We start from the raw sequence: 8,496 nt of genomic DNA on the forward strand, positions 1-8,496 counted from the left end.
CCTCTTTGGTTGTGACAAGACAACAGAGGCAGTGGGATCATCATATGTTATATAAGATGATAGAACACTTTTGGAATCAAGAAAAATATCTCCTTTATTTGCTACTTGTTTTCAGACTTAGTCATTATCTTAGAAAAGTAGTATTTGTTTGAACAAATACTTTCTTATCTATTGACAATGGGATGGTCCACCCCTAATCACTTAGAATAGCTAACAAACCATGGTTAACAGTTCTAGCTTTTCTTAAGATTTTGATTAGGTCATCCATGAATCTAGTAATGATTTACATTAAGTACCCAACCATTACATCATTCTGAAATTGTATTACCATAGAAGGATTTAGGCAACGACTAGTAACTAATCATCAATATGCAACTCGAAATTTCTGGGGAGGTAAGTTTGGATATAATTCAAAAATCAATTTAATGATCTTTGAACTGCATATCTACTAACTATTTCTCCACCCCTATCAGTTCGCAAGATCTTTAACCACTTACCTTAATGGTTTTAACCTTTGCTAGAAATTAATGAAATTTTTAAACATTTCAAATTTCTTTGCTTAAGGTATAATCCAGAGTTATCGTTTTAAGAATACAACGAAAAACTCATATCCACCCCTGAATGTACATCCATCTGCGAATGAGATTAACTACTTTCAGTGGATATAGGCATATTAACTTTTTGCAGAGATTGATCTTGTCAAATCCACTATGAACAAGATACAAATGCCATAGATTAAAAAAATGTGGTAGTGTCTTTTGATGACATAGGTTTAGTTACATCAAAGAGTTCTTAGAATACTGCAAGTGTATCCTGGTCACAGAATACCTAACTCATATTCCATACAGTTTTAATCCATTAATAGAAGATGGATATTAAACACTTGAGAAAGTGTAACTGTATTGTATTCTGGAATTAGAAATATAAGAAAATTTCTATTTGGAATCTAAAATTAAAGTCAAAGACTTAAATTTATACCAAATATAATGAGTAATTCTATCTTGGACCACCACTACTAATACAAACTCTAAGTCAGATTTGTCCATACAAGTAGGAGATTTCTAAGATTGAGGATTTATATCAATTGGGAATAGAATTTCGGGATTATAATCATATGCATCATTTAATTTCTTAAGAGAAAATATAATGACATGAAATGATTTATAGACCATTCATCCAATGATATATTATTGAGCTAATTCGAAATGAATAAGCTAAGAGGAATTAGGATAATTTCGTTTATAAATAAGAATCCAACGATGCTTCGATTAGCGAAAGACAAAGTAATCTTATTTATGTAATCTTCTTGTTTCATATTGTAAAAATACTAGTCTAAGGTGTCATCAATTGATGAACAGCTAGATGTCGCATATACAATATTTATCTTTCGAGATCTAACACTATTATGTATGTCTAATGGTCAAAATCCATTAGGGATTTATCTCATTAGAAAAACAAACATGTTAGACCAATAATGAAGATTCGAAATTAAACTACAACTTAATAACAGAAAATAACATGGTTCAATATAAATTCATACACAATTCAGAAATTATAAGCATATAGCAAGTAGGAATGACAAGTGAAAATACTAAAACTTACAATCCTAAATAATTTCCAAGGTTTTTCAACAAACTGATACAGTGTCCCGTTTAGGCGAGAGTCAAAGCATCATCCATTGAATAGAGTTGTCAGCTCATCTAAAATGATAAACATTCTAGCAACCTTTTATTCGATCAAGATTAGAATTCAGCGTTGTCCCGTTTAGGCGAGAGTCAAGGCAATTCTATCTTATGAGCTTCCACCATTGTTTCATAACTTGCAAGTCAAGTATGGTCGCCACCATTAGGGTGATCCATACCATTCAAAACACTTACAAACTACTTATCATTCGAGATTAAACGGTGCGAAATTGCTAATGAACGTTCCTCCATTAGGGAGAATTACTCACTAAAACAAACGCGGTGTAAAACCCACAATGGAGATCGAATGTCTTTTAATTAAAAGTTCATTATTTAAAAAGAGTTGTATTTTCTTTGATTCTCTTCATTTATTCTATTTATTTTAAATATATATTTATTTAATTAAAATTTCCAATTTAGAATGAAAAATTCTAAATATAAATTTTAATTTAATATTTATAAATTTTACTTAGATGGATATGAAAATAACATGAATTATTTCCATCTTAGTAATAATTTCCAATAAATATTTAGAAAAATATTCAATTTAAGTTGTTACAAAATTAATTTAAATTAATTTACAACTCAAATTTAATTTTCTATAAATATATATTGCATTTCGAAATATTAAAGTATTTAAGAATACAATTTTCAAAAAATGCATATTAAACTAAAAAAATAAATCCTGGAAAAATTATTCTAATTTAATGTTGGCCCAAAATTAATTAATAAAATTAATTTACAACAAAAAATATAATTTTCCTATTTAATTAAATATATATAAGAAAAATTTCAAATATTTAAGTATGATGATGAAAATCAACTTAAATATTAATTTTCTATTTAATTAAATACACTAGAAAAATACTTCAAGCAAAAATATCATCTATCTAGATTTTCCTTTGACTAATTAATTCAATTTCTAATAATATACTTTAATTCAATTTATTTTAAATTAATCAATTAATGAAAAAATCATTGATTTAAGTTGGTCCAAAATTAAAATAAATAATTTACAACTTTAATCTATTTTTCAAATAAAATTCGAAATTCCAGCATTTAAGAAATGCAGTTTCGAAATTTGATTAATAAAATAAAGAAAAAATATATTTTGAAAATTATTTAAATTTAGTTGAAAAAATAAATTTCAACTAAAAATAATTTTCTATTCAATTAAGTGTCATGAAAAAGAAATATTTAAGTATCATGATGAAAATCAACTTAGATATTTAATTTTCAAATTAATTAAATGTATTAAATTCAAGAAATAAATAATTAAGTGTAGAGAAGACTTAATTATTAATTTCTAGTTTAATACTAGGAAAAATATACTTAAAATAAATTGTACCAAAATTAATTATATAAATAATTAATTTCACAATGTATAATATTTTCCTATTTAATATTAGAAATAATAAGTAGTCTAGAAATAACTATCTAGAAAATATCTTATTTGACTAAGTATCTTTTCCACAAAATTTGAAAAAATATATAATTTAGGTTGTATTAGAAAAAATCTAGAACCTAAATATTTTTCAAATTTAAATTTAATTAAATATCAAAAATTAAGTTGTAACCACTTAATTTGAAAATATTCCATTTTAAGTTAATATTCGAAAAGATATTAACTTAAAAAATATCTAAAATATTCCATTTTAAGTTAATATTGTAAGATAAATTAACAATTAACCCAAGATCTATTTGTATATAACATAGAACACAATAATAAGATATAATAATTAGGTATGTGTACCTGATTGATCCATAGCAATTATCTCTGTTTGATCCACAGCAGTTACTCCACTTTGATAGTGCAATACTATCAACTAAGTCTTCCTCTCTAGATCTCTAAATCAGAAGCAGTTTATTTATCTGATTATCAAAAGTATACAATTGTGATGAGACAATATGTATTTATAGAGTTAGGGAGGGGAGTTAGCTACAAAACCTTAGTTGGGCTGGGCCTGCTCATCAAAGGCTTCAGTCAACTAGAAAAGCCCACACTTCTGCTTCACCTAGACTTTACACACAGATGCTAAGCCCATTAACAATTGATCACCAACAACATGGGCTAACACAGCAAAGAACTATCCAATCAACCCAAGTTTTAATAAAACCAATAAAATTTAATGTAAGCCCAAATAAAAGTCTAACATTCTCCCACTTGGGCTACATTGATTTTAATACATATATATTATATATCAAAATAATTTTGTTTGAAAACGACTCATGGGTTGAACAACAGGAAAACATTTGTGGCCACTTTAAAAATGATAGTTCTCTGATAGCATCTCAACATACCGGTCCAATTTAACCTTTGATAATGAACTATGACAGTCATATTGTTTTTAACTCAACAAAAGACATTCATAATCACAAATACCAAAGTATTAAATCGACATGGTCAATAAGTCTAGTAGTGTGGTAAGGAATTATGTTCAACATGTGATCAATTTAAAATAACATAATATCCTTATCAGTCCTCAATTTCACTGATACCGTGATGCTTAATAAATAAGCCAGTGAAATTAAACATACACCACTTAAAATAAGTAAGTGTCACTAAACTTGCTTAAAGAATTAAGCCAACAACATATCATTGTCAATAAGCAAATAAATTTAAAAGACAATGATCACAACAATATGAACCACATGCTTTCAATTCAATCATTCTCGAGAATATAACAAAACATAATTGAAAACATATCCATTCAATAATAAAAAATATTGAAACATAAAATGTAGTTCATAACTTTATTCAGAAAATTATAAATAATAATTTCTAAAAACAAACAGAAAACAAAACTCCCACTAACCCAAAAGATCAAAAGATTCTAAAATGCCCATATTAACAACATGTTTATTAAACAACACGGCACTTAACCCTTTGGTTAGAGGATCAGCTAACATCGACTCGGTCTTGCAATTTTCAATGACAATGTCTCCTTTCTTGACCAAGTCTCTGACAGTGAGATACTTTATTTCCATATGTTTAGAAGCACTACTAATCTTGTTATTCTTTGAAAAGAAAACAGCAGCATTATTATCACAATAGATTAGCATAGGTGTGGAAATAGAATCAACCACTCGTATCTCCGAAATAAAATTCTTCAGCCACAAAGCTTGCAAAGATGCCCCATAACATGCAACAAACTCAGCATACATAGTAGATGATGTGATCAAGTCTGTTTAACACTCTTCCAAGAAATAAAGCAAAGACTCGCCAAGGTGAAAATATAGCCAGAAGTTGACTTTAAATCATCTACACAACCACCAAAATCTGAATCTGAATAACCAACAACTCGAAGATTGTCAACATGCTTATACACAAGCATAAAACTCTTCGTTCTTTGCAAATATCTCAAAACTTTCTTGGCTGCAACCCAATGATCATGGCCAGGATCAGATAAATATCTCCCAAGAACATTTACTACGAAAGCTATGTCAGGTCGAGTGCAAACCTGAGCATACATAAAACTCCCTACTACACTTGCATAAGGGATGTTCTTCATTGCTCCTCTTTCCAAGTCGTTCTTAGGACATTGCTGCTTAGTGAACTTGTCCCCTTTCAGAATAGGAACAGAACCGGCTTTACACAAATCCATGTTGAACCTTTTGAGCACACGATTAATGTAAGCTTCTTGAGATAAGCCAAGAACTTTTCGATTCTTGTCACGATGGATCTCAATCCCCAAAACATAGGATGCCTCTCCAAGATCTTTCATATCAAAATTGGAAGACAGAAAATTTTTGGTCTCATTTAGTAGTGACAAATCACTGCTTGCAAGTAAAATGTCATCTACATAAAGAACAAGAAAAATATAACGACTCCCACTGATCTTCATATAAATACACTGATCAAACTTGTTCTCTACGAAACCAAACGATGTCACAACCTTGTCAAACTTCAAGTACCACTGGCTAGATGCCTGTTTGAGACCATAAATGGATCGTTTCAACTTGCAAACTAAGTGTTCTTTTCCTTTCTCCTTGTAGCCTTCAGGTTGAGACATATAGACTTCCTCATTCAATTCTCCATTCAGAAAAGCAAGCTTTAACATCCATTTGATGCAACTCTAAATCAAAATGCGCAACTAAGGCCATAATAATTCTGAATGAATCTTTAGTGGAAACGAATTGAGAAAGTTTCAGTGTAATCAATACCTTCTCTTTGAGTAAAGCCTTTAGCCACTAAACGCGCTTTAAACCTTTCAATCTGTCCCTTTTTATCCCTTTTAGCCTTTAAAATCCACTTACAACCTATTGGTTTAAAACCATCAGGTAATAAAACTAGCTCCCATACACCATTTTTCTTCATGGAGTCGATCTCATCATCCGTAGCTGCTAACCATTTTGAAGATTGTGGACTATTAAGTGCTTCACTAAAAGTGACAGGATCCACAAAATGATCAATATCATATTCTCCTTCTCCAAGATAAACAAAATTATCATGACACTTTGTTGACTTCTTTTGTCTCTGAGATCTTCTTAGAGGAGGTACTTCTGGAATTACTTCTCTTTGTTGATCATTGTTTTGAATAACATCTTCCACAACTGGAATTTCTTCAATAACAGGATTCTCATTAACAATAGGAGCTTCATCATTAATAGGCCCTTCATCAATAATAGGACCTTCATCATCTTCGATATCGGGAGCAATGTATTCATCAACAATGGGAGCATTACCAACTGGAGTAGGATGGAGACTACTATTATCATCTCTTGAAAATGACATAGGAATACAAATTCCTTTAGATGACTCCCCCATTTCAAGAGATGTTGAAGGAATTTTTTCAGCAACATCAAATTCCAGAAATTTAGCAGTCTGAGATTCAACAATTCGCGTACCACGAGTAGGACAGTAAAAGCGATAGCCTTTCGAGCGCATTGGATAACCAATGAAATAACAACGATTTGTTCTCGGATCTAACTTTTTCAAATTAGGATCATAAATCTTTACTTCAGCTGGACAACCCCATACACGAAGATGATTCAGACTAGGCTTCCGCCCAGTCCACAACTCAAAAGGGGTTTTGGGAACAGATTTACTGGGAACACGATTTAAAATATAAGTTGCAGTCATAAGTGCTTCACCCCATAAAAACTCTGGAAGATTTGTTCTACTCATCATACTTCTAACCATATCCATGAGAGTGCGATTTCTCCTTTCAGCAACGCCATTTTGCTCAGGTGAACCAGGCATAGTGTATTGAGCAACTATACCATTTTCTTGTAAGTACTCTGCAAAAAGCCCCATGTGTTGTCCAGATTCTGTATAACGACCATAATATTCTCCTCCACGATCAGAATGAACAACTTTGATGACTCTTCCTAATTGTTTCTCAACCTCATTTCGAAAAATTTTGAGTTTATCAAGGGCGTCAGATTTTTCTTTAATTAAATAGGTGAATCCATAACGAGAAAAATCATCGATAAAAGTGATAAAATATTTATTTCTGCACAATGTGGTGGAATAAGGACCACTGATGTCTGTGTGGATAATTTCCAATAAAGATTGACTGCGGTTTGCAGTCTTCTTTCTTGTTTTAGTCAATTTTCCACGAGTACAATCAACACAAGTATCCCAATCAGAAGCATCAAGAGGAGGAAGTATTTCAGATTTAATTAAACGATCAACCCTTTCTCTGGAAATATGACCCAATCTTTTGTGCCATAACAATAAGGATGTTTCCTTAATATGAGGTCTTTTACCCACAGTATTCACAACATTAAAAGAGGAATCTAAAGGAGCCAATGACAACTTGTAAAGACCATCAGAATAAAAGCAATTTCCAATAATTCGAGAGTCAAGCATAATGTCAACATTATCATTTGCAAAATGAAAAGAATATCCTTGTTTAACCAAAAGCGGAAGCGAAACTAAATTCCTTTTAAAAGTAGGAACATAAAAGGTATTGTTCAGAATAATCTTATGACGAGATTGTAATTCAAGAATAAATGTTCCAACATAGATAACGTCAACTCCAACATCATTGCCCACTTTAAGCTTGGACTCCCTCTCACTTGGCTTCCTGAGATCCCTTAGCCCCTGTAAGGAAGCAGAAACATGAACAGTAGCACCACTGTCTAACCACCAAGAATCAATAGGAACATCAACTAGATTAGATTCAAAACAAACACATGCTAATGGATTACCTGATTGTGCTTGCTTCTTTTCTAACCAAGTCTTAAATTTGTGACAGTCCGTTCTCAGATGCCCCAATTTTTCACAAAAGTAGCACTTCACATTAGAGTATTTGGACTTTCCATTGTTATTCTTCTGTTTATTCTTATGCTCCTTACCATTACCATTCTGTTTAGTAGCACCATCATTTTTATTCTTGAATTTTCCTTTTCCTTTGTTGGGCTTGAGGTGAGAAACATAGTTAGCAGATTCATTCTTCTTCCTTTTAAGCTTGCTTTCTTCAGCTACACACTGAGAAATTAGGTCGCTGATAGTCCATGTTTGATTGTAAGTGTTGTAGGCTGTCTTGATAAGGCTGAAAGAGGCAGGAAGAGCATGAAGAGCTCGATGAATAATGAAAGAGTCAGGAAGAGGAATATTATGATCTTTCAACTTGGACCGAATATTCACCAATTTCAGAATAAAATCTCTCACTCCTTTTAATTCATCATACTTAATGGTTGTCATTTCATCCATAAGATGTCCAGCTTCAGCGTTTTCACCAGTGTCATATAGTTTTTCTACAGCATTGAAAAACTCTTTGGCATTTGTAGTGTCTGGCAAACCACTCAATAGATGTTCAGGAATGGATCTTTTCATAGTAAGAAGACTAAGACGACTTGACTTTTC

Source organism: Cannabis sativa, chromosome 2 (assembly GCF_029168945.1).
Source record: "Cannabis sativa cultivar Pink pepper isolate KNU-18-1 chromosome 2, ASM2916894v1, whole genome shotgun sequence".
In the NCBI taxonomy this organism is placed as follows: Eukaryota; Viridiplantae; Streptophyta; class Magnoliopsida; order Rosales; family Cannabaceae; genus Cannabis; species Cannabis sativa.